The sequence below is a fragment of the Bubalus bubalis genome, chromosome 11, assembly GCF_019923935.1.
Source record: "Bubalus bubalis isolate 160015118507 breed Murrah chromosome 11, NDDB_SH_1, whole genome shotgun sequence".
Classification (NCBI taxonomy): Eukaryota; Metazoa; Chordata; class Mammalia; order Artiodactyla; family Bovidae; genus Bubalus; species Bubalus bubalis.
The window spans coordinates 87,755,866-87,781,332 of NC_059167.1; the positions used below are offsets into that span (position 1 = coordinate 87,755,866).

Genomic DNA, 25,467 nt, shown 5'->3' on the forward strand with positions numbered 1-25,467 from the left:
GCAACATTATTTACAACAGCAAAAAGTGGAAGCAACCCAAATGCCTATTGCTGGATGAGTGGATAAATAAAATTTGGTATACACATACAATGGAATATTATTTAGTCTTAACAAGGAAGCAAATTTCTGACACACACTGCAATATGGATGTGTTGGTTGCACGGCAATGTACATTCTTGAAGCTACTGAGCTGATTAAAATGATTAAGATGGTAAATTCTGTGTTGAGTATTTTGCCACAATTGAAGTTTTTACTTTAAAAATATAAAGTAAATTAAAATTTAAAATTATAATTATTAACATGGGTTTTACCTTTCACCTTTCTACTTTTAAATGCCAGTTTAAAAGTAGATGTAAATGCCATTCTATATTTAAAATGCCAGTTTTAAATACAAATATCATAGTATTCACACACGGAATTACACAGTACAGAAATCACACAATGTGTGAGTTATGATTTGCCCCGGGGGTGTCTTGAACTGTCCAGAAGAGGCAAACGCTAGAGAGACAGAGGAAGATTATAAAGAGGAAAGGAGCCCTCCCAATCCACCCCCAAGCTCAGAGCCAGAGTACGAGGCGCTCCAGGGGCCAGCGGACACTCTCTTCAGGACGGCCCCGCAGGGCGCATCCCTCCCGCAGGCAGGCAGCGAAGAAGGCCGGCGCCGGGCTGCTGGGTTCAGCTCCTGCCAGCTGCTGACCGCGGCGCCGCGCCCTCGCCGGGCGAAGTCTAGCGACTTCAGGCCAGGTGTCTCTCCTTCCCCAGGGCCCGCCGCCCACACCGGGGCAGAAAAGCGACTCCCAACGGTATGAAGACCTTCGCATCGGTCCAGCTCTCGCCCCTGGACCCGGGTAAGTGGGTGACCCTGAGCAGCCAGGCAGGGGAAGGGATGGCCACAGTTAGAGCCCCGCCCCGTCTCACCGCGCGCCCAGGACCCAGCCGCGGTCGGAAGGGGCAGCAGGGCCAGAGACACGGAGGCCTCGGAAGGCAGGATGGCGCAGGAACCAGGGCTTCTAGCCCCTGGCGCAGGCTCCATTGTTCTAGGAGACTTCCTTCTGAAATGTAAATTCTAAGATACAGTTAGAGGAGGGCATGGCAACCCAGTCCAGTATTCTTGTCTAGAGAATCCCAAGGACCGAGAGCTGGCAGGCTACAGGGTCACAAAGGGTCAGAAACGACTGAAGTGACAGCAGTGAGGTACAATTAAGGTTATCAAGGCAGTGACAGCAGAGCATTAAGAGAAATGCAAGGCACTTCCCAACATGGGACGCCCCTATTCCAGTGCACTGGCCACACACCCATGAAGCTGGCCCTGGTAAGTAGGGAGCACAAGTATTGTAACGTTTGGAGCAGTGTTGTCCAATCGAAATAAAACGTGAGCCGCACATGCGAGCCGCATTGTGTAATTTTAAATGTTCTAGTGTCCAATAAAAAAGGTAAAAAGAAACAGATGAGAGTAATTTTAATAATATATTTTATTTTCCCTAACATCCAAAATAATACTGAGCAGGGCTCTGTGTGTCTCCTGGGCACAGCACTTTGTGTCCCCCATTTCTTTGATTTTAGGAAATAGCCTTCATTCAGCCTCCATGACCTCCCCTGAGTTCCAGTCAGATTCAAGCAGCTGTTATTTAGGGAAGAGAAGGGATGCGAGACGAGGAGAAACAGTCAAGAGAGCCCTTTGGACAAGGTCCTAGTTTCCAATCAACGAATACATACAAACAATTGATATAAAACTTCTCACTGTCTTCCCCAAGTGAGGACACATGGTTTGAGGGCTTTAGCCTACTGTGTCCCCCCTTTGCCTGGCAAAGCAATAGAGTTATCCTTTTCTGCTTCACCCGAAACTGTCTGCAAGATTTGATTTGGCACCAGAGAAGCTGAGCTTTTGGCATCAAAAAGTATTATCATCTCAACAAGTAATCATTATTAAAATTACTGATTTTTTTTTCATATTAAGTCCTCAAAATTCAGTATATATTTTATACTTAGGGCACATCTCGTTACAAAACCTCAATTGCCACATGTGGCTGGTGGCTGATAGAGTGCAAGGGGCAGGTCTAGAGCATGAAAAAGGAAGTGGGTGGCTGAAGGCTGTGTAGTTGCCTCTGGGTGGCATAACATTGGCTGCTAAAACAATACCTGCCAACTTTTGTCAATCACTTCCTGTGACTGGTGGAATTTGACAGCAGAATTCCTGTGAGTGATTTTGATGAGTGTCATGAATATTGAGTCTCTATTTTAACACTGTTACTGATTTTAAAATATTCCCGTATATAACAGTGTCACCCAGACGTTCATTAAAACAGTGGTTCTAATGCTAATGCTACAAAACAACTCCTATTCAATAAATATTAGAAGGGGAAGTTAGATGTGTCAGTTACCAGGTTGTCGTTTTTCTTTTGCGACCCCATGGACTGTAGCCCACCAGGCTCCTCTGTCCATGGGATTGCCCAGGCAAGAATAGTGGAGTGTTGCCATTTTCTTCTCCAGAGGTTCTTCCTAACCCAGGGATTGAATTGCATCTCCTATATTAGCAAGCAGATTCCTTACCACTCAGCCACCAGGGAAGCCCCATTGCCAAGAGGGAAGCCAAATAACCAACCTTATGCTCCATTTGTTAATTCAGAGATGAACACCTTGAGAAATATTGGAAAGTTCTGAGAAATAAAAATTAACATTTAAGAAGGTACACTTTTAAGTTTGCAAAAATGGCTACACAGGCAAAAAGGAAGGAAAAACAAAACCTGGCCACATAGCTGCAAGCTCCAGGTCAAAGTAATGTGCGCCTGAGCTGCTCTGGTCGTGCATGTGAACACTCAGAACAAAAAACCCTGTTTGACATTTTGCATGTGTTTCTATAGAGGAAATTGCATGCTGCGAAAACTGTGTCATTAAGTAGGGTTTTATTTTCACTAGCCTTTTGCATTCAGGTAAAGAATTTCCCTGCAATGCAGGAGACCCGCAAAGAGTCAGGACACCACTGAGTGACAAACACTTTCACTTTCCCATTCAGAAGTTACAAAAGTTTACTGGCAGACTAGCCTGCCACATAGTGGTAAGAATAGGAAACTACAGGCCATGTTACAAATATTTAATACAAAGTATTTGATACAATGATATATCAAAATAATAAGTGCAACAGAAAATAAACACCTGGAAATGCACCATCCAACTTAAGAACTAGAACATTAGCTATAACGCATCCATCCATCTGTATGCCTTTTTCCTATCTTATCCTGCCTCACCAGAGATAATACCGGCTTGAATTTTATGTTGACCATTTTCTTGGTTTCTTAAAAAGGTTGTTTTATCATTTCTCTATGCATCTCTAAATGAAATATTGTCTAATTTGCTCATTTGAGCTTTATAAAAGTGGCATCATGATTTTATGTAGTTTTCTGCAACTTGCCTTTTTAATACATTTGCTTGACCATGTTACGTGTATAGCTGGAGTTGATTCACTGTGGGAAGAGACAGCTATTTATTTATCCATTTACCCATTCTCCTGTCAATGGACATTTCGTAGCCTCCAATGTTTTGCCATCTTAACAATACAGCAATAAATATTTTTATGCATATTTAAGAATTTCTTTGTAATATATCTAGTTCAGTTTTACAAATAACATATAACCAAAGTGTTTTTCAGAGTTGTACCAATTTACACTCCATTTGTTGTATATAAAAGTTTCCACTGATTTTCATCTTCACCAGTACTTGGTGTTACTAAATTTCTTAATTGTTGGCAATGGAGTTATCGGCTGTGCTGGATCTTTGTTGCTGCACAGACTTTCCTTTAGTTGCAACGAGTGGGGGCTACTCTCTAGTCATGGTTGGGCTTCTCTTGTTGTAGGGCACAGGATCTAGGACACATGGCTTCACTAGTTGTAGCTCCCGGGTTCTAGAGAACAGGCTCAGTCATGTGGCCCACAGGCTTAGTTGCTCTGTGGCCTGTGGGATCTTCCCAGGTCAGGGATCAAACACACGTCTTCTGCATTGGCAGGCGGGCTCTTCACCACTGAGCTATCAGGGAAGCCTGGAAAATCAGTTCTTATCATGGCGTTGACTTGTATTTTCCTGGCTGTCAGTGAGGTCAAGCATATTTTAATTTAAATGGGTGACTTATGTTTCCTTTTTCATAAAGTGCCTATTCACATCTTGCCCATTTTTAACTGGTTTGTCTTTTTCTTATTTTAAGCTTAAGATCTTAATCTGGAAATATATATGTGTGTGTGTGTATCAGTTTCTATATTTAGCAACTTTAGTGAATTGTATTTAGCAAGTTTGGTTTGGTAAACTCTCTGATCAATTGTAGTAATTTATCCACAGATTCTTTGAGGGTTTTCTACATATACAATTATGTTAGCTGCAAATAATGACAGTGTTGTTTCCTTCTTTCTCCTTTCTGTCTTGCCCCTGCCTTGTGGAGCAGAAGAGGTGATAGCAGACACTTCTGTTTCATTCTCCTCTTAAAGGAATGATGCTTTCAATGATTCACCGCTATAAATGATGACTATTGTCTTCTTTTTCTTCTTCTTTTTTTTTTTTTTTCGCTTTTTGGCCATATTATGTGGTATGTGGGATCTTAATTCCCTGACCAGCGATCAAACCTGTGTCCCCTGCAGTGGTAGCTTGGAGTCCTAACCACTGGACTGTCAGGAAAGTCCCTCCTGTAGGCTTTTTTTTAAAAGATTACATTTTAATGTTAGGAAATTTTGTTTTATTCCTGCTTTTCTAAGAGTTTTTTTTTTTTTAACAAGAATGGATGTTAACTTTTACTGACTGCCTTTACTACATCTATTTAGATAATCATACAACTTCTCCTTTAACCAATTAATGTGATGAATTAAAGTTATAGGCTTTAATGTTAAATGATCCAAATATTCTTGGGATAAATCCAGCTTAGTTATGATGAATTGCCCTTAACATAAGCTGTTGGACTTGATTTGCTAGTAGTTTGTTTATAATATTTCCATCTATGTTTGTGAGGCATTCTGGTCTGAATTTTCTCTTTCATACAGTTCTTGATTGATTTTATCTCAAGGTTATACTAACCTCATATGAGTTGAGGAGCAGTGCTTTTATTTGATATTCTTTGTGTGAAATTAGAATCATTTATTCTGTGAAAATCTGCTAGGAATTGCCTGAAAAATGGCAAGGCTTGTTTTTTTTGTTTGTTTATTATTTTTTTAAGACATTGAAACTGATTTAATTTCCTTAATACTGTTGGAAACTCAAGCTTTCTTGTAACAGCTTTGATAAGTTGTATTTTTCTAGAAATGTTTCCCTTTTTAATAAGTTTTTAAATTCACTGATGTAATGTCCTTTATAGTATGCTCACTCTATCTGTTTAATCTCTTCTGTATTTGCAGCTTTCTTCAGTTCTCTGTTCCTATTACTACTTGTTTATGCATGCTACTTACAACCCTCTTTTGAAATGAATCTTACCAAAAGTTTGCCTATTTTATCTGGCCATGGCTTGTTGATCATCTCTATTGTCCATTTGTTTCATTTCATAAATTTTTGCTCTTATCTTTATATCTACTCTTAAACTTTCTTTGTGTTTATTCTATTGGGTTTTATATTTTTTTCCTCTTAGAGTGAAAGCTAGCTCATTAATTTTCAGCCTTTTTTAAAGTACATATCTAAAGCAATAAATTTCCCTGTAATTACCATTTTTGCTACACCCACCAGTTTTGATATTTACAATTTTCATCATGTATCATATAGTTGTTTCTATACAACTTTTAATTTCTATTATATCTTACTTGACTCATAAATCATATAGAAATGTACTTTCTAATTTTCAAAACTTAGAGGACGCTGTCATTTATCTTTCTGTTAAAGACTTTTAATTTAATTGCATAAGCTCTATCCATGATCATAGGTCATAAAATGTGATTTATGTGAATCAAATTCTTTGAAATTTGTTGAGACCGGCTTTATGGCCTTTTATATAGTCAATTTTTGGAAATGTTCCATGTGCACTGGAAAAGAATGTCTATTCCTTGATTGTTGGATGTAGAGTGATTTATAAATATCCACTAAATCAAGCTGGTTGATTGTGTTATTCCAATCTTTTTTGACCCATTAATAATTAAGAGCTCTGTATTGAAATCTCCCACTATGTTAGTGGATTAGTCAATTTCTATCCATAGTTCTGTACATTTTAGTAGGCACCCACAACTTTAGAACCATTATATTTTCCTGATGGATTAAACCTTTTATCATTAAACTGATAAATACATTTTTGCTTTATAGTCTATTTTATCTAATATCAATATTAATCACACCAGCTTTCTTTTAATTAGCTTTTGCTTTTGTTCATCATTTTCCGTTCATCCTTTCTCTGTCTTTTAATTTTAGGTGTGTCTAGATTTTTTAAAAATCTAGATCTGAGCTCTTTTAATTGTTTGTCCCTTTTATACTTGTGGTTACTCTTTTTTTTTTCTTTTTAATTGGCTGCTCTGGCTCTTCGTTGCTGTGCGAGGGCTTTCTCTAGTTGTGGAGAGCAGGGGCTATTCTCTAGTTGCAGTGGGTGGGCTTCTCCCTGGCTTCTTTTGTTGCGGAGCACAGGCAGGCTCTAGAGCACGTGGGCTTCAGTAGTTTCGGCTTAAGGGCTCCAGAGCTGGGGGCCAGTAGCTGTGGGGCACAGGCTTAGTTGCTTTGGGGGCATGTGGAATCTTCTCTGAGCGGGGATGGAACATTGTGTCCCCTGAGTTAGCAGGCAGATTCCCAACCACTGGACCACCAGGGGAGTGCCGTACTTGTCATTACAGAAAATATTTCTACCATCTTAACATTTATTTTTCATTTGTTCTCCTTTTCTAAATTTCTCCATTTTTTCCCCCCTAAACTGACTTTGTTTTCTTACTCTGTTTTCTCCTCTACTGGTGTGGCGGTTATACTATCTGTTTTTAGTAATTACTCTTGAAATTTTACCAGGTACGTTTAACAAAGTCTTAAGTGATCAATACCTGAACCTTTCCAAGAAGAACTCCCAGCACTCTTCCTCCTCTTACTAGCCTTACCTCTCCTTCCCCACCTATAAATTATTATTGGCCAGTATTTGTGCCTGTCCTTTTCAACCCCACACATTACATGTCATCACCATCTTTCATTAGCAGTGTTTTGCAGTTATTTTAACTGCTGTTTAACTGTTTACTTAAATAAATAGTTTATTTGACTGTTTTCTGGGTTAGCAGTTATTTTCTCTGTGTACTTTGAAGTTATCTTTCTGCCTTTTAGATTCACTGTTACTGTCTGATTTGTTGTTTCTTTGTAGGCAGTTTTTCTTTTCCTTCTAGCTGCTTTTAACATTGTTGCCTTTAATGCTCTGTGGTTTCTCTGCAATATGTCCATGTGTGTGTCTTTTTTTAACCTGCTGGATGCATATTCTTTTTCTCCTGTCCATGTGTTGATGTCTTTTATCAGATCTGGAAATTCTTAGCCATTAGCTTTTCAAACATTGCTTCTTTATTCTCTCTATTCTCTCCTTCTGGGATTCTGGTTGGATATATTTTAGACCTTCTCATTCCATCTATTCTTCCCTTAACCTCTCACTGATATTTCTCATCTCCTTGACTCTCTGCACTGCTGCTGCTGCTGCTGCTAAGCCGCTTCCGACTCTGTGCGACCCCATTGACGGCAGCCCACCAGGCTTCCCCGTCCCTGGGATTCTCTAGGCGAGAACACTGCGCTGCATTCTGGTAATTTTCTCAGATCTATCTTCCAGTTCATTAATTCATTGTCCAGCTATGTATAATCTGTTATTTAGTCTGTCTATTGAGTTTTTAATCTCAACAACTAATTTGTTAAGTTCTATTTGCTCTCTTTTCAGATGTGTCTCGTCATTTTCAATAGTCTCTTTGCCTTGCTCATTTAAAAAAATAACAGCTCTACTGAGATATAATCTGCAAATAGTAAGATTCACCCTTTAAAAGTGTACAATTCACATTCACAGTTGTGAAATAATTACCATGAATTCTTGAAAAATTCTATCACCCTGAAAAGAAACTCTATACTCATTAGCAATAACTGCCAGTTTCCTTCTACCCTTGTCTCCCAAAAATCACTAATCTATTTTCTTTCTCTTTGGATTTGCCTATTTGAGACAATTCATATGACTGGAATCATACTATATATATATACATATATATAAAAAACCTTCTATAACTGTTTTTTTTATCTAGCAAAATGTTTCCAATTTTCATCCATATTTTAGCAAATATCATTACTTTGTTCCTTCTTGTGGCTGAATAATATTCCATTATATGGGTCTACCATATTGTGTTTATTCATTTACCAGTTGATGGACATTTGGGTTGTTACTACTTTGGGAGTATTATGAATAATGCTGCCATGAACATTTATGTACTTGTTTTTATGTGAATATATGTTTTCTTTTCTCTTGGTTATATACCTATATATCTAAGTTATGTAGTAGCTCTATTTAACAGTGTGAGAAATTGCCAGAAGGTTTTCCCATGAGGAAAGCAATGGGATTGTCTATTTTTGGCTGTGCTGGGTCTTTGTTGCTCACATGGGCTCCCTCTAGTTGCGGTGAGCAGGGGCTGCTCTCACCTGTGGTACGCCAGCTCCTCATTGTTGTGGAGCACGGGCTCTCGAGCTCACAGGCTTCAGTAGTTGGTGGTACGTGGGCTTAGTTGCCCTGCAGCATGTGGAATCTTCCTGAACCAGGGATCAAACCCATGTCCCCTACATTGGCAGGTGGATTCTTAACCACCGGAACACCAAGGAAGTCCCCATCTTTTATTTCTTTAAACATTTCCCTTCTAGTTATTTATATCTTCTTCTATCTGAAAATTGCAATATCTAAAAACCATAGAGATCTATTGATAAATGTGTTCTATTTTGTCTTCTATTCATGGTAGCATATTTCCTTCTATATTTGATGATATATTTCTGTGAAAATATAACATAGGGTTTTTCTTCTGTTCACTAGTATATCCCCATCATCTGGAACAATGACTGATACATAACAGGTGCTCAACAAATCTGTTACATGAATAGGTGAGTCTTAAGGACCTAAGCAGGAAAGTAAACCCCAGAGAAGAATGCATCTGCTTCTGCTCGGTGCCAAGATGCCTACAGACCCAGGGCTATGGTTAGCCTCTATCAGTCAGGCTCTCCTTGGGAAAACAGAAGCCAAACACTCTATGTATTCCGAGTGTATCCACCTTTGTCCAGTCAGAAAGTGGAAACCACACAGTGATTTAAACAGAGTATGTTTAATATCAAGAATTACTAAGCTAAGCTAAAAGAGTAACTATAAGATATAAAAATAACTATAATGCAGAGACTCCCCTGGTGGTCCAGTGGCTAGGACTCCACACTCCCAATGCACAGAGCCCAGGTTCCATCCCTGGTCAGGGAACTAAATCCCATAAACCGCAACTAAGAGTTGGCATGTCACAACTAAAGATCCTGTTGCTGGCCAAAATTTTGGCCTTCTCTGGCCACCAAAGCTGAATAAAAAAATACGGAGAGTTTGGAGGAAATAGAAAGGTGGCTTTAGTTCTCAGCAGGTGGAGAGGGGAACAGCGTAGGCTCAGGCCTCAAGAACTGACCCCTCCATGAGGAGTCTAGGGGCTTACATAAGGCAAGGGCTGGCTGTCAGGAGTCAGTGACAAGGAACAAAGATGAAAGCATCTTGATTTCTTCCTCTTGCATTATTTCAAAGACAGTCATAGGCTGGTGTCAGTAACACAGTAATTGAGTCTGGCAGTTCCGTGTCTGTGGCCTTCTTTCTGATGTGTAACTACAAGGGGAAGGGTGTTGTAAGGGTAAACACCAGATAGGGAATGTATTTAGCATAGAGTCAAAGGAAAAATTCTTAAAGAGTTGGGAATACCAGAACACCTTACCTGCCTCCTGAGAAACCTGTGTTTAGGTCAAGAAGCAATGGTTAGAATCGACCATGGAACAACAGACTGGTTCAAAATTGGAAAAGGAGTATGTCAAGGCTGTATATTGTCACCCTGCTTATTTAACTTATGTGAAGAGTACATCATGCAAACTTTTGGGCTGGATAAAGCACAAGCTGGAACCAAGATTGCTGGGAAAAATATCAGCAACCTCAGATATGCAGATGGCACCACCCTTATGGCAGAAAGCAAAGAGGAACTAAAGAGCCTCTTGATGAATGTGAAAGAGGAGAGTGAAAAAGCTGGTTAAAACTCAACATTCAAAAAACTAAGATCATGGCATCTGGTTCCATCACTTCGTGGCAGATTGATGGGAAAACAGTGACAGATTTTATTTTCTTGGGCTCTAAAACCACTGTCGACGGTGACTGCAGTCATGAAATTAAAAGACGCTTACTCGTTGGAAGAAAAGCTATGACAAACACAGACGCTATATTAAAAAGCAGAGACATTGCTTTTCTGACAAAGGTCCATATAGTCAACGCTATGGTTTTTCCAGTAGTCATGTATGGATGTAAGAGTTGGACTGTAAAGAAGTCTGAGTGTCAAAGAACTGATGCTTTCAAACTGTAGTGTTGGGGAAGACTCTTGAGATATCAAACCAGTCAATCCTAAAGGAAATCAACCCTGAATATTGATTGGAAGGACTGATGCTAAAGCTGAAGCTCCAATATTTTGGCTATCTGATGTGAAGAACTGACTCATTTGAAAAGACCCTGATGCTGGGAAAGATTGAAGGCAGGAGGAAAAGGGGACGACAGAGGACGAGATGGTCGGATGGCATCACTCACTCAACGGACATGAGTTTGAACAAACTCCAGGAGATGGTGAAGGACAGAGAAGCCTGACGTGCTGCAATCCATGGGGTCGCAAAGTCAGACATGACTGAGCGACTGAACAGCAACAAAGGAAAAAATGTGAATTGTAGCTCCTGCAGAGTTAGAGGGCAGAAAAGCAAACTTAGTTACAGACATTCAGAGTTAGGAGCAGTTAAGTGAAAAAAAAAACTGGGAATGTTCAGGCCTGCTCACTGTTCTCTTTATCTTCTTTGCTCTCAGGAAAGGGAAAGAGAAAAACTCATTCCTCTGTTTTCCTTTTTGCTGCAACAATCCCACATGCCATTAACGAAAATCAAATATCTTGCGTGCCATAACTAAGACCTGGCACAGCCAAATAAATATATAAAATATTAAAAATATATAAGCAAAATAAAATAGGACCATTATTAAAATATATATATATATATATATATATATATATATATATATATATATAGTGCTGAGAGAAAGTACCTAAGGAAGGACAAACTATGAAGGGGAGCTCCATTCCCAAAGCTGGGGTTCAGACCGCACTGGAGAAGATGTGGTTGCAGACCACTGTATGGCAGAGAAGTTTGAAAGGTAGCCTGGGCCAGAGCCTGTCCTCAATGTCTGGAAAGCCAAGAAGCAACCCAGTGAAGCACAGGTGAGCAGTGCCCAGGGCGCAGGTGGTCAGGCATGCAGGTGTGCAGAGGGAATTTAGCTCCACTGTAGGAGGGAGGCCTGCAATCCACTGTTTGAGCGCAGTGGGAGGTGATCACCAGACCAAGCAGGAGCTGGGAAGTCACTGAGAGATTGTGTGTTCTGGGTGTGTGTGTGGGCAGCGCACCACCCGAATCGCTCCCATCCATACTACCCTCCAATGTACAGCACCAGTACCAGCAGGAGAACCTTTCCTCCTCCAGTGACTTTACAGTGCCATCTACTGAAAACCTTAACATCAGGCTCGTCCATGATCACAGAACAGGTATTGAAAAGTGAATTTGGAACAAGAGAGAATAAAGTGATAGTTGGCATGCCAAGCATCTCAGTTTTGGATACAGGAAATCAGAGGTTTATATAACCCTTGGAAGCCTTGGGGAAGCAAAGGTAAGGGAACCTTCAACTGCAACTTCACTCTGTAGCACCCACGAGGGTGTTCGCCACTCTAATCTCAAGAGCCTCTGGGAAAGAACCACCCTAGTCTCAAGAGCCTCTGGGAAGCGCCCCTCACCCCCACCCCGACCCTCACCCTCTCAGGCTGCAGCATGTTGCAGGTGAGCCTCAAGAAGCACATCCTGAAGCTACCATGAACTCATGTCCGCTCACGAGTCTGCAACTCCGCTGGAGAACTGTGCCCTCTCCCTCGCACCTGCCTTCGGAATCTCTATCAATGGCCTCTTACGTGCAGCCTCTATTGGATCCCCACAGGGCAGAGGATTCTGGGAAGCAGAGGGTTCTGGGAAATGTAGTTTCCGCTTCTCCTCAGTGAGGCAGAGGAAATCTCCGAGGTGGAAAGTGGAAGTGAAGTCGCTCAGTCGTGTCCGACTCCTTTCGACCCCATGAGCTGGGGCCTGCCACGCTCCTCCGTCCATGGGATTTTCCCCAAGAGTAGTGAAGTGGACATTTCCTTCGCCAGGGCATCTTCCCGACCCAAGGATCGAACGCGGGTCTCCCGCTTTGTAGGCAGAGGCTTTACCGTCTGAGCCACCAGGGAAATCTATAGAGGTGGAGCCAGTAACAAAAGACGATCCCTTAAACTAAGCTAAGGTGGAATCCTGAGGCAGATCCCTTGTGTTGCCACTGGCCCAAGGGCAAGCTTCCCAGAAGCAGCTAAAATGGGCATTTGCCCTTAGGGCTGCCCAATCTTTGCTTTCTAATCGGTGCTCCTTCCTCCAGTCTCAGGTCCATGATTTTTGTTTGTTTAATTTTAGTGGTGAGGAAACAATGATTTCCTTCACTATCTGCATACCCAGCAATGCATTAAAAAAAAATGTTTTTTCAGGATCCAGTTGTTTTATAGGGAGGGAGCCCTTCTAGGAATCAAGCCCATCACACCACCAAGAGGATCCAGGCTACTTTTTATTTTTAAATATTTATTTATTTGACTGCCTCAGGTTTTTGTTGCAGCAAGCAGGATCTTTCATTGTGGCACGTGGGCTCTCTACTTGTGGCATGTGGGTGTTAAGTCACTTCAGTCATGTTCGATTCTTTGCAACCCCATGGACTGTAGCCTGCCAAGGTCCTCTGTTCATGGGATTTTCCTGGCAAGAATACAGGAGTGGGTTGCCATGCCATTCGCCAGAGGATCTTCCCGACCCAGGGGTCGAACCCACATCCCCTGTATTGGAAGGTGGTTTCTTAACCACTGAACTACCAGGGAAGTTCCCAGGCTGCTTTTTAAAAGAATGATTCCAACTCAGCAAGGTTCTAAAGTCAGTGGAATACTTTTAATGCCACTGCTTACAATAGAAAAAACGCTAAGAAATGAGTGATTTAAATTTGTGGCTCTATCACAGAGGCTTGTGAGGATCTGATGAAAGCTAGAGGCTCCACAATGTATATGTATCCTCAAAACATGTTGCATAAATTTCAGGTGGTGCAAAGTCCCCTGATGCCCATCTGTGGACCCTGTCCATGGAGAGTAAGAACTTGACAAAAGAGAAATAAGATCCATACAAAATGTTAGTCCAGCTTTTATAAAGAGGGCAAAGCAGTTGGCATTTTTCTCCCAGTGCTGTTCTAAACATTAATAAAAGCATTTCTAACTATATGTTCACTGCTCACCATTTCTAGCATATTAGTTTTAAATCATATTAAAGACATAAAGTTTTTCTTGTTACACAAGAAAATTTGCAGTGGAAGAGGGCTCCTTGTGTAATTAAGGTCTACAATGGCTCTGTGCCTGTTTCATAAGGACTGAGCAGGGTTTTACTAACAAGTTATTATAAAGATTTGTTTGTAATAACTTTACTTATTTTCATTTTACATTTTCATCATTTAATTTATGTCAGAGCCTTAATCAGGAACAAATTCCCAACTCAAACTGCGTTTTATGGGGAAAAGATACTTTTATGCAGTGGTCAATTTTTTTTAGGAATGCCCTGGGGAAAAAATTGGATTGTCTTGTTTCGAGCATTTTAGCCTCGTCTCCCCACCCCGACGACAAACCCAACTACCTTACGGGTTACCCAGGGAAGGGATGGCAAAGCAGGAAGACCTGGAATTCATCCTGGCTTCTGCTGGGTAACCTCGCATCACATCTTCAAGTTTCTGTTGGATCATCTGTCAAAAAGTAATGGCAGTATCCAGGGTGGGTGGGCAAGAACTGTAAGGTTGCGAGAAATATCAGTTCCATGTGCACTATTCCGGTACAGTTCAGCAAATGCTTATTGACTGATTGGGTAACTGAGAATTGGCTCTGGTTAGACATCCAGCTAGGAAAAGGGATCCCGCTTTGTCTGCTGGGTCTATTCAGCCTTATGACTTGCCCATTGTTTGATGGAGGATACTGTAGCCAAACTAATGAATAGTTAATTTAAAGTCAGGCAGCCAGGGCTTTTTGCTTTGGGTGGAAACTTAATTCCCAGACAATATATACATTATGGATAGACGGCCTGTACCTACCTCAGCATGTGGCACTCAGGCCAGAGCCCCGCACAGGAAGATGATGGAAAGGCAGGGGAAGATGAGACATAGGCTGGGGGTGAATGGCCCAGTTTAGAACTTTGCTCTCACATCGCAGGGGTAAGCAAACTCCAGGCCATGGGAGTGAAACGTACAACTTGATTTGTCATCAGGGTGATACTGTCATGATTGCCTCTGCTGTTGTCCAGAAGGTGGTCTTTTTTGAGTCCTACTGCTAGGCACAGTGGGTTTCCCAGGTGGCCAGGTGGTGTAGTGGTGAAGAATCTGCCTGTCAGTGTGGGGGCACAAGAGACACGGGTTTGATCTCTGGGTCGGGAAGATCCCCTGGAGTAGCAAATGGCAATCCTTTCTAGTATTCTTGCCTGGAGAATTCCATGGACAGAGCCTGCAGGGTTACAGTCCATGGATTCAAAAAGAGTAGAACATGACTTAGCAACTGAGGGTGCATACGTGCTAAGCTAAGCATCTGAAGTTTTTTAAGATTAAAGATCATTTGAAATGGTATTTCTGTTTCCAGTTTGCAGTTTTTCTTTTTAAGATTTTTGTTTTTAATGTGGAATATTTTCAAAGTCTTTATTGAATTTGCTACAGTATTGCTTCTGTTTTATGTCTTGGTTTCCTAGCTGCGAGGCATGTGGGATCCTAGCCCCCTGACCAGGGATTGAACCCACACCCCCTGCACTGGAAGGCTAAGCCAATGCTGGACTGCCAGGGAAGACTCTGCTGTTTCTTATAAAGCTAAAGGTACAATTACCATTGGAGCCAGCAATCCCATTCCTAGGTGTTTACCTAAGAGAAATAAGATATCGGTCCACACAAAGACTTGTATGTGAATGTTCTTAGCAGCTGTATCACAGTAGCCCCAAAGTGGAAACAACTCAAATGCCCCTCAAATGGATTAACAAACCATGGTACCTCCAGACAATAGCATTCTACGTTGTAATAAAAAGGACTGAACTCTTGAAATGTACCAAAATACTGAATCTCAAAAGCATCATACTAAGTGGAAAAATCCGGATAGAAAAAGCTAGTTGGTTTCATCTATGTGAAATTTAAGAAAATACAAAACTGAGGTGACATAAAGATGATCACTGCTTGTCGGGGTTGGTGATGGTAGAAGTGAGGCACCAGGGCCTAGCCCATACCAGTTGTACAATAGATGTTATCAGTAGTTGATAACAGTGAAAGAAAAGGACCTGAGTTCCTTTCTGGCATTGAACCCATGGACTCCCAAAGCAGGAAGCACCACATAAATTCTGGTTTTAGAAGCTCACATCAGCCTTTTCCACCATAGGCTCAGGAGCATGTCCTTAGAAATTCTTTTGAAGGAAGATTTTTGAGCCCACTGACCTGTTTTATAAAATAAGTCTAAGATGAAACTTAAGTAAACTTTACTAATGTTCACATAAGAGCCAGGATGTGGACAGTGGCAGGTCCTGGCACCCTCTCAGTGGGGGTACCCACTCTGAGCTTCGCCCAGCTTTCAGTGGCAGATGCGGGGTCGGGGGGTGTGCAGCAGTGGGGAGGCTGAGAATAATTCAGCTCTGGGCTCCAACGGGGAGGCAGACTTCCAGACAAGGTTTGAGTTTACAACAAATGTAGAAAAGAACGCTCTCTTTCATTAAGGCATGGAGGAGCACAGACTCTGTTATTTTAGGGCTTTTGTTGAAGCCCAAGGTAATGAACCACCCGCTTCTTCCCTGGCCTGCCTGGCCAGAGAGGGAGCAGCTGTGACTCTAGAGCATCTGCCCTCACTGATGGGCCCAGGGGAGGCACCTGCCTCAAGCTGGTCCAACCAGAACCTGCACGAGAGCTCAGCATTGGGCCCAGAAGAGTCCAGGCTGACTCTGCTTGCCTCCTGGATGGAAGCAAGGTGAACTTGGAAGTTGCTGGCTGAGGCCATTTGATGCTGATGCTCCCTAGGACACAGGGAGAGCCAGTTTCAGAGAGAGAGAAAGGGATGGAACAGAAGCAGAGTTGGAGGGAGGTGGCTTCCGGGATTCTCTGAGTCCAGGTCCTGGTCTCATCTGTTCCCCAAGGCCCAGATGCACCCTGGCACCTAGATTCCTTAAGATGCCCATGCCCCTATAATATAGAATCGCTTTTCGCCTTTGACCTGGCCCCAGGTGTTTCTAGCGGTCACAGCCACACGAATCTTAATGAGATGGCCCTAGCGTCCGTCACATGCGCGCAGTCTCGCCCCCATGGACTGTAGCCCACCCAGCTCTTCAGTCAGTGGGATTCTCCAGGCAAAAATACTGGAATGGGTAGCCATTTCCACCCCAGGGGATCTTCCCAACCCAGGAATTGAACCTGCGGATTCTTTACCACTGAACCACCTGGGAAGCCCATAGAGTTAGTCATACAGAGCGAAGTCAGTCAGAAAGAGAAAAACAGATATTGTATTATTAACACATATATGTGGAATCTAGAAAAATGGTACAGGTGAAACTATTTGCAGGGCAGGGATAGAGATGCAGACATAGGGAGGACATGTGGACACAGTGAGGGAAGGAGAGAGTGGGACGAAGTGGGAGATTAGGATGGACATACATACATTCCCATGTGTAAAATAGGTAACTCGGAATCTGCTATAAAGCACAGGAAGCCCAGCTCAGTGACCTGTGATGATCTAGAGGGATCCAATGAGGGGGTGGGAGAGAGGTCAAAGAGGCGGGGGATATATATGTACATATAGCTGATTCACTTCACTGTACAGCAGAAACTAACACAAAATTATAAAGCAATTATATTAAAAAAATTTTAATGAAAATAATTGGAGGTAACAACCTCCTTCTGTCTCTTCCCCCACTGTGGTCACCCTTCAAGCTTCCTTGAGGATGACTTCTGCCTGGGGGAGCGTGTCCGACAGGTGACACCAGCTGGTAGAGAAAGCCAGTCTCCATCTCCTGCGGTTCCTCTTCCCCAGGAGTCTGTCCTTTGCTGTAACCCCTGTTTCCCACAGCAGATGACCCTGAATCAGGCCTTTCCCGACTGCCTTTCCCCCAGCATCACTGTGCCTTCCCTGCCCCATTTCCTCTCTGTCTGCCCTCCTGTGTCCCAGCTTCTGAGTTTCGAACTCCGTGTGTCATGCCTCCCAGGTGGTGGCTACAGTCTAACAGGGGACTTCAACGTCTTCCTGAGAGATGATGAATATTAGCTGAACCTGTTGTAATCATATTTCATAATATGCTTAAATCAAGCCATCATGCTGTGTGCCTGAACGTATGCAGTGATGTATGTCAGTTATTTCTCAATAAAACTGAGTGGGGGAAGCCTTCGGGGGAGGCAGAGTAGTGTGGGAAGATGTTTTGGGAAAAGAAATATTTTCAGAAGTCCTTATGTAATCTTGATAGAAAGATGAGGATCCGTCTCACCAGATTTGGAGTGAGAAACCTAGAGTCTAGTCCCGTCTTTGCTTCTAACTCTCTGTGCAACTTCAGGCTTCATGTCCTCAGTAGCAGGATGGCAGAAATGAATGAGATCAAAGGCTTTGGGGAGCCTTGTGAGGGAGCCTCGATCATTGCCTTGGAGCTGGCAGGGGGAAGAAAAACAGATGACACCTGGGGCCCTGTTTCTCTTCACTGAGAGTGGCCTCACTTCTGTTTTATACACTGAACATCCTTCTCAAGTGTTATCTTATCTCCGGTTTCCAAAGAAGCAGATCTTGAGGCAGAAGTGTATGTGCCAACACTTTATGGGGGAATGCGATGCTGAAGAAGCAGACCTGAGGGAAAAGCCGGGTGAGAAAGTGACGTGGGAGAGGGCGGAGGGCTTGGCTGGCCCCCACACATCTCCCCTGATGCTCAATCTTGTGGGACCTTCTTCAAAGAAACTGTGAGGCTTAGGATAGTCCACTCAGAAAGAGGAAGAGAAAGAAATTCACCAGCCAACCCTGCCCCTTACTGGGCAAAGGTTCACCCCATGGAGTGTCTGACACTCCTGTACTCTGAGGCCAGAAGTTTGGGGGCGCAGTGGGGGTTGCCATTGGCTTGTGCTAGAGTGAAACAAGTGGCAAGACCGGGAAGACAGGTGTGGCTGAGAGGGTCTTAGGTGAGGCATTAACAAGGAGCTCATGGGACTTCGCTGGTGGACTGGTGATTAAGACTTTGTGCTCTCAGTGCAGGGGGCACAGGTCCTATCACTGGTTGGGGGAACTGAGATCCCATATGCTGCGCAGCACAGCCCCAAAATAAAAATAAATAAAAATTAGAAGGAGCTCATACAGCTCTTGTTGGAAAAGAGTGAAAACATTTGCTAAAATAAAAGTTGAAACCACAGGACCATTCCAAAGGACCTCCCCAGCTGCAAAATTCCTTAATGCTGTTCACTGAAATTGCAGCTGAGACCATTTGCCCCTCGGTGGGCAGGAACCATAGCTCCAGAGAGTTGCAAGCAAGATCCCTGGAAATGTGTGCCCCTCAGTGCCCAAGAACTGGAGCCAGCTTTGCTCTATCCCCCGCCCCAGCCCTGCTCCCCCAGTTTCCATGCAATTTGAGAGCTAATGCAGATGGTGTTTTCAAAGAGTCCTGATGGGACAGGAAAGCGGGAGGGGGCTGATAATCCCACCAGACTAGGGAGTGTTCATTATGTTCATTCAGAAAGTCCTGGCCTCTCTGCCAGCTTGGACTCCCCTCCACTTAGGGGCAGCTGTCGGCCCCAGCCAGGAGGCAGATTTGTTGGTATTTAAGGGATTGGAGGATTAAGTGATCCAGAGAGGCCCCCACTGCACAACCTCATCCTCTGATGACTGGCCGCCCACCTCTGGGTATTATTAAATGATAATTACATCACAGGGCACTGTATGTCCCTTCCTTCGGAGCCCAGCAGGCTCACAAAGGCAGCAGAGAATAAGATTGGGGTCAGAGTGGGAAGCCTCAATCCTTCTTCTCTCGTGTAGGCATAGAACAATCTGTAGATAGAAGATCAAACTCAAAATTAAATCTAGGATCCAGTCTGAGTGTTGTTGTTGGCTGACCTCAGATATACTGGCTTTCCCTGGTGCAAAGCAAGGACATCCTCTGCTTGTTGATGCCATGGTGAGGAGGAAATGAGAGAAAGGGAGCTATAAAGCAAGTGTGCCCTTTAGTGAGGCTGGGGTGGGTGTTGGGGTGTGGCCTGTGGGCTGCTGGAGCCCAGGATGGAGTTGAAGTTGATGGGAAGTGGCCCAGATGCATGTGCCAGCCATTGCCAAGATGGGATATTTGGGCTCTGATCAAAAGGATAAGGAATAAACCCAACAAAAGTCTCTTAAGAGAAGAGACAGAAAAGAAAATAGGACAGAAGAAGATCCATCATGGAGGCACACCTCAGGTCCAAAGACAGACTGTTGTACATAACAGACCCACCAGTTCCAGGCTCTATGTCAAGCGCTTCATGTGCATTATTTCATTGAATCATCCATGCAGTGGATGCAACAGGCTCATTACAGATGAGCAAACTGAGGCTGAGAGAGATCGAGCAGTTTACCCAAGAGTCATAGCTAGTTAGTGACGATACCAGGATTGAAATCCAGGCAGTCTGCCTTGTAAATTATTCTCCAACTTTTTTTTTTTAATTGAAGTATATGATGATTTACAATGTTGTGTTAGTTTCTGGTGTACAGCAAAGTGATTCAGTTACGTATATATATGTGTGTGTGTGTGTGTGTGTGTGTGTGTGTGTATCTGCAAGCATGTTCAGTCATGTCCGACTCTTTGCCACCATGTTAAACTGTAGGCCTGCCAGGCTCCTTTGTCCATGGAATTTTCCAGGCAAGAATACTGGAGTGGGTTGCTATCTCCTTTTCTAGGGGATCTTCCCGACCCAGGGATTGAACCCATGTCTCTTGTGCCTCATGCATTGCAGATGGATTCTTTATTGCTAAGCCATTGGGAATTTCTCATGTGTGTGTATGTGTATACATATACATATATTCTTTTTCATATTCTTTTCCATTATGATTTATTACAAGATGGTTATTCTTTTATATTCTGTATTCTTTTCTATTTTCTACTATGGTTAATATGTTCCCTGTGCTGTACAGTAGGCCCTTGTTGTCTCTTCTCAGGCTTTGCCCTCTGCTCTCTTTTCTCACAGGGAAACTGTCTCCCCAAGCAGCCTCTAAGGCTCTAACTGTCATCTGTATTCCTGTGACTCACAAGTCTGTCTGCCCAGCTCCCAGGTCTGACCTAAGTTTCAGATCCATGGGTCCATCAGCCTTCCTAACCCACCTCAAGTTTAACGTGTCCAAGGATCAGTTCTCATTTAGCCTAAACCTGCTCTAACCCACTTCCCAAGGGGCACCTCCACCATCTACCCCGCTGCAGAACCTGGCCACTGCCTGAGCTCTTCTCCCCTCACCCCTGACATCCAAGTCACGGCTGTGGTCCCTCCCACACAACTCTGTGTGTGTGTGTCTGCAGCAGGCATTAGTTGCAGGATCTTCAGTCTTCACTGTAGCGTGCTAGGTCTTGAGTTGCAGCATGGGGATCTAGTTCCCTGACCAGGGCTTGAACCCCAGCCCCCTGCATTGAGGGCACAGAGTCTTAGCTGCTGGACAACCAGGGAAGTTCCCTCCCACACAACTCTTGACGTTATCAATTTTCTCCTTCCACTATGTAACCAGTCCAGGACCCTCACTAGAACAACTGTGCCCCACATGCTCCACCTCCTGGTCTCTAGTCCTGCCTCCTCGCATCCATCTGCCCTGCATGCTTGGAGGTCTAAAACACAAATATGATGGTGCTCCCCTGCCTCATAGCTTTGAACTGCTGCCCATTGTTCCCAGGATAAAGGCTCTCCTTCTCAATTCTGTTGCCTTTCCCAGGTCAGCTCCTCTTGCTCTTCCTCCCTGCCCTCTGCTGTTTTCACTAAACTACTTTCTGTTAGTCCAAACATTAGGGTCTCTCTGAATGCCAGGCCTCCTGGTGGGTTCTTCCCTCTGCCTGGAACACGCTTCCCTTATGTGTTTGGTAGACTTCTGCTCGGACTTCATTGTTTGTTCAGAAGTTCCAAGTCACAACTAGATGTCCACCTGAAACCAAGTCCCTCTAAACCAAGTTCATGATTAATATCTCTGTCCAAAATTAATTCCCTTTCTCATCATCTCTGACCGCTGTCCTGTGCTAACTGAACACTAGTAAGCCAAAGTCAGATGATTGAAATTGCTGTTGATAACATTGTTAATGTACTAAAGTTGCTATTAGAGATATCATCATTAACATACAAGCTCATGTTGTTTCTCCAGGGCAAGTTGAACTAACAGACGTCCCTCCCCCCCTCCACAACTATGGGACCATCTGGTTGAAGAATCATAATCGGAGATATTTTGGCTCCTGAAACAATTAACGAATGTCGCAAGACAATGATTAATCCCAGCCTCTTCATTCTTCCTCTTTAAAAACCCTAACTCAGAGACTAAGGTGAAGTAAATCTGAGGCTTGTCTCCCACTCCCTTGCTTAGAACCTGCAATAAACTTAGAACCTGCTTAGAACCTGCTGTATTTTCCTTCACCAAGTGAACAACAAAAAAAATTCTTGCCCACCATCAAGCCATCAGCCACTGCAGCTGCCCTCCATGTGCACCCTGAGGGGCATTCAGGATGGAGAGAAACAAGATACTGGCCCTAGATAATTAAGATGCATATCAAAGGTCAATGAGCCCAGACTCTTGCATCTTCCCCCACACTAAAATCATTAACTTGAAATATCTGTTTTTTGTAACTAGCAGTTATCTTCTGATGTTTGACTACATTTTTTCGCAGCAAAAACTCCTATGTATCCTGGCTCCTAATGGCAGAAAGTGAAGAGGAACTAAAGAGCCTCTTGATGAGGGTGAAAGAGGAGAGTGAAAAAGCTGGCTTTAAAACTCAACATTTAGAAAACTAAGATCATGGCATCTGGTCCCATCATTTCATGGCAAACAGATGGGGAAAGAACGGAAACGATGGCAGATTTTATTTTCCTGGGCTCCCAAATCACTGCAGCAGTGATGCTTGCCCCTTGGGAAAAGCTATGACAAATCTAGACAGCATTCTAAAAAGCAGAGACATAACTTGGCTGACAAAACTCTGTATAGTCAAAACTATGGTTTTTCTAGAAGTCATGTATGGATGTGAGAGTTGTGATGTAGGAGATAGATAGGCTCCAGGTTAGATATTTACAGCTGGCCTCCTGTTTGCATTTCATGGGACACCAAGAAGTAGGCTTCACGCTGGGTACTTAGAACTGTTAGCATTTTCTGAGACAAGAGATGGGTGGGCTCCAGTTAAGACATTTTCAATCAGACTTCTGTTTGCCCTCTGAAACGCAAGTAACAGCATAAACAGGGTAAATAAGCCAGTGTTTCTCTCTTGTAAGCACTTGAAGGTAATAGTCATGGCAAGGACAAAGAGGAGCAAAACCCTGTTTCAGTAAAGGATTAAGGGATCTCCCTCCCCACTCTTTTGGGACAAGGGAAACACGACAGATATGCAGAAAGGTTCTTTGTGGGCCAAAAGGCAGAGGATAACACCAGGCCATAATGAGTCTTGCTCCTCTCAGAAGCCATCACTTCAAGATCCATCTTGGCTGAGGGGTGCCTGTGCGCCCAGGGGAGGGTCCCAAGGTAGGTCAGGTGAGGAAAAAGAAATCACATAATTGGCCTGAATGGAAACAAAGACCCAGAACTGAGCTATATAACCTCTTTACTGCATTCCTCCTCACTAGGGAGGACACCCACACCCTTTCTCTCTGGGTGTGCGTCTCTGCCTGTCTTCAAACTAAACAAACCATTTCTCTGTGTGCTCTCCCACTTGCTGTTATGCTATACCTCTAATAATAAACTTTGTATCTGCATTTACAGTTCTTGCCTCTGTGATAATGCATTTTTTCACTGGGGGCAAAGATCCAGGGAAAAGTAGCTTCTAGGCTCTAGCCCTTGCTGGTCTGGTGGCTAGGATTCCTGGTTCTCATCCAGGCCACTCATGTTCAATTCCTGGGCGGGGAATTAAGATCTCACTTCACACCACACTCACTGCTGTCTCGCCAAGATCAGCTGGACCCTAAAGAAGGCTGAGCACTGAAAAATTGATGCTTTTGAATTGTGGTGCTGCAGAAGACTGTTGAGACTCTCCTGGACAGCAAGAAGACCAAACCAGTCAGTCCTAAAGGAAATCAACCCTGAATATTTATTGTAAGGACTGGTGCTGAAGCTGAAGCTCCAATACTTTGGCCACCTGATGTGAAAAGCTGACTCATTGGAAAAGACCCTGATGCTGGGAATGATTGAAGGCAAAAGGAGAAGGGGGCAGCAGAAGATAAGATGGCTAGATAGCATTACCAACTCACTGGACATGAATTTGAGCAAACTTATGGATTGCTGCAGTCCATGGGGTTGCAAAGAGTTGGACACGACTTAGCAACTAACAGAACATCCTGGCTTTACCCTTATCTCTTTGGAACAATTCCTCAGAGCTATCTGAGAGGTTGTATCCTGGTCTACAGCTCTCAGTAATGTCCCCAAATAAAACATAATTCTCAACTTTTAGGTTGTGGTTTTTTTCAGCAACCACAAGTCCTCATTAAATTGGCTGTGCTCCACCTCAGCAAATGGAGTTCAGCTCCCTAAGCTCTCCTCCAGAAGCCTTGTCTGACACCACCCCCTCCAAGTCTCCAACCTCACAGTATTCAGTATCTTCCCCATCTCCAGCCCCCCACTTACCAGTCCCCCTATTACTGAAAGGTATGTGTGTGGGGTCTGGTTTCTCGCCAGTCAGAAGCCAATAAACAGGCCAGGTTGGTGGAAAGGAAAGTTTCTTTATTTCAGATGCCGGCAAATGGGGCGGGGAGGGGACAGGACATTCATCCAAAGGCCAACTCCCCCCAGCCCCCACCATAAGCAGGAAGTCAGAGCTTTTATAGACAGAGTGAGGAGGGACCCTGCACTTTTGCCGACAAAGGTCCGTCTAGCCAAGGCTATGGTTTTTCCACTGGTCGTGTATGGATGTGAGAGTTGGACCATAAAGAAAGCTGAGCACTGAAGAACTGATGCTTTTGAACTGTGGTGTTGGAGAAGATTCTTGAGAGTCCCTTGGACTGCAGGGGGATCCAACCAGTCAATCCTAAAGAAGATCAGTCCTGAATATTCATTGGAAGGACTGATGCTGAAGCTGAAGTTCCATTACTTTAGCCACCTGATGCAAAGAACTGACTCACTGGAAAAGACCCTGATGCTGGGAAAGACCAAAGGCAGGAGAAGGGGACGACAGAGGATGAGACGGACATGAGTTTGAGCAAGCTACAGGAGTTTTTGATGGACAGGGAAGCCTGGCCTGCTGCAGTTCATGGGGTCACAAACAGTTGGACATGACTGAGTGACTGAACTGATTGACTGAGGAGCGGGGGGCTACATGCAGAAACAGCAAAGTCATCTCTGACAGTCATCTTCAAACTGGTCATCAGTGGTCTGACCAGTGTCATCTTGATTGTTTTAGGTACAATTAATCTTCAGTGCCAGGGTCCATTTGTTACCATTTCTTTGTGGTCAATTCTCGGAATTGCGGCAGCTCATGTCCTGGGTTCAGTCTGGTCATCACGTAGTTAACTTCTCTACCTGGTGTTTTAGTATCTATAAGATGGCTCACAGAATATGGCTCCAAATATTATCTATAGCCCTGTAGGAGAAATTAAAGGTCCTTGACTATGCTTAATGAGTACATTATCTGGTCTCTTTTGACTGTTTTCCTTTGTTTCAGCATTTCTCACTTCTGTGATTAAACTCATTTTAGACTACAGTTTTCCACAGATCAAAGGCAGGCAGAAGATATGGTGGGGGGGGTGGGGGGGGTGGGGGGGGGGGGGGGGGTGGGGGGGGTGGGGGGGTGGGGGGGGTGGGGGCGGGGAGGACCATAAGAGTCCTGCTCCCTTTCATCCCCACTTAAGCCTTCCTGGGGTATTGGTCATCCAGTCTTGAAGATGAGGAACTGCTCAGGAGTTAGTACATGTTTGAATGGAAGAGAAGGGAAGTAGCTTTTATGAAGCCAGAGAGTCCAAGAGAGTGACAAAGCCAGAATGGGAATCTGCATCCACCCCAACTTGAAAAGAATTCGCTCTTTCAC

The 25,467-nt window shown here is 43.6% G+C and overlaps 1 long non-coding RNA gene across 1 annotated transcript; it reads left to right on the plus strand.

Moving 5' to 3' along the window:
• Nucleotides 1-308: 308 nt before the first annotated feature.
• Nucleotides 309-21,864, plus strand: LOC123328206. The gene is made up of 3 exons (XR_006542995.1): nt 309-848; nt 15,013-15,133; nt 21,618-21,864. It is a non-coding gene; the product is annotated as an uncharacterized LOC123328206 (long non-coding RNA).
• The last annotated feature ends 3,603 nt before the right edge of the window (nt 21,865-25,467 follow it).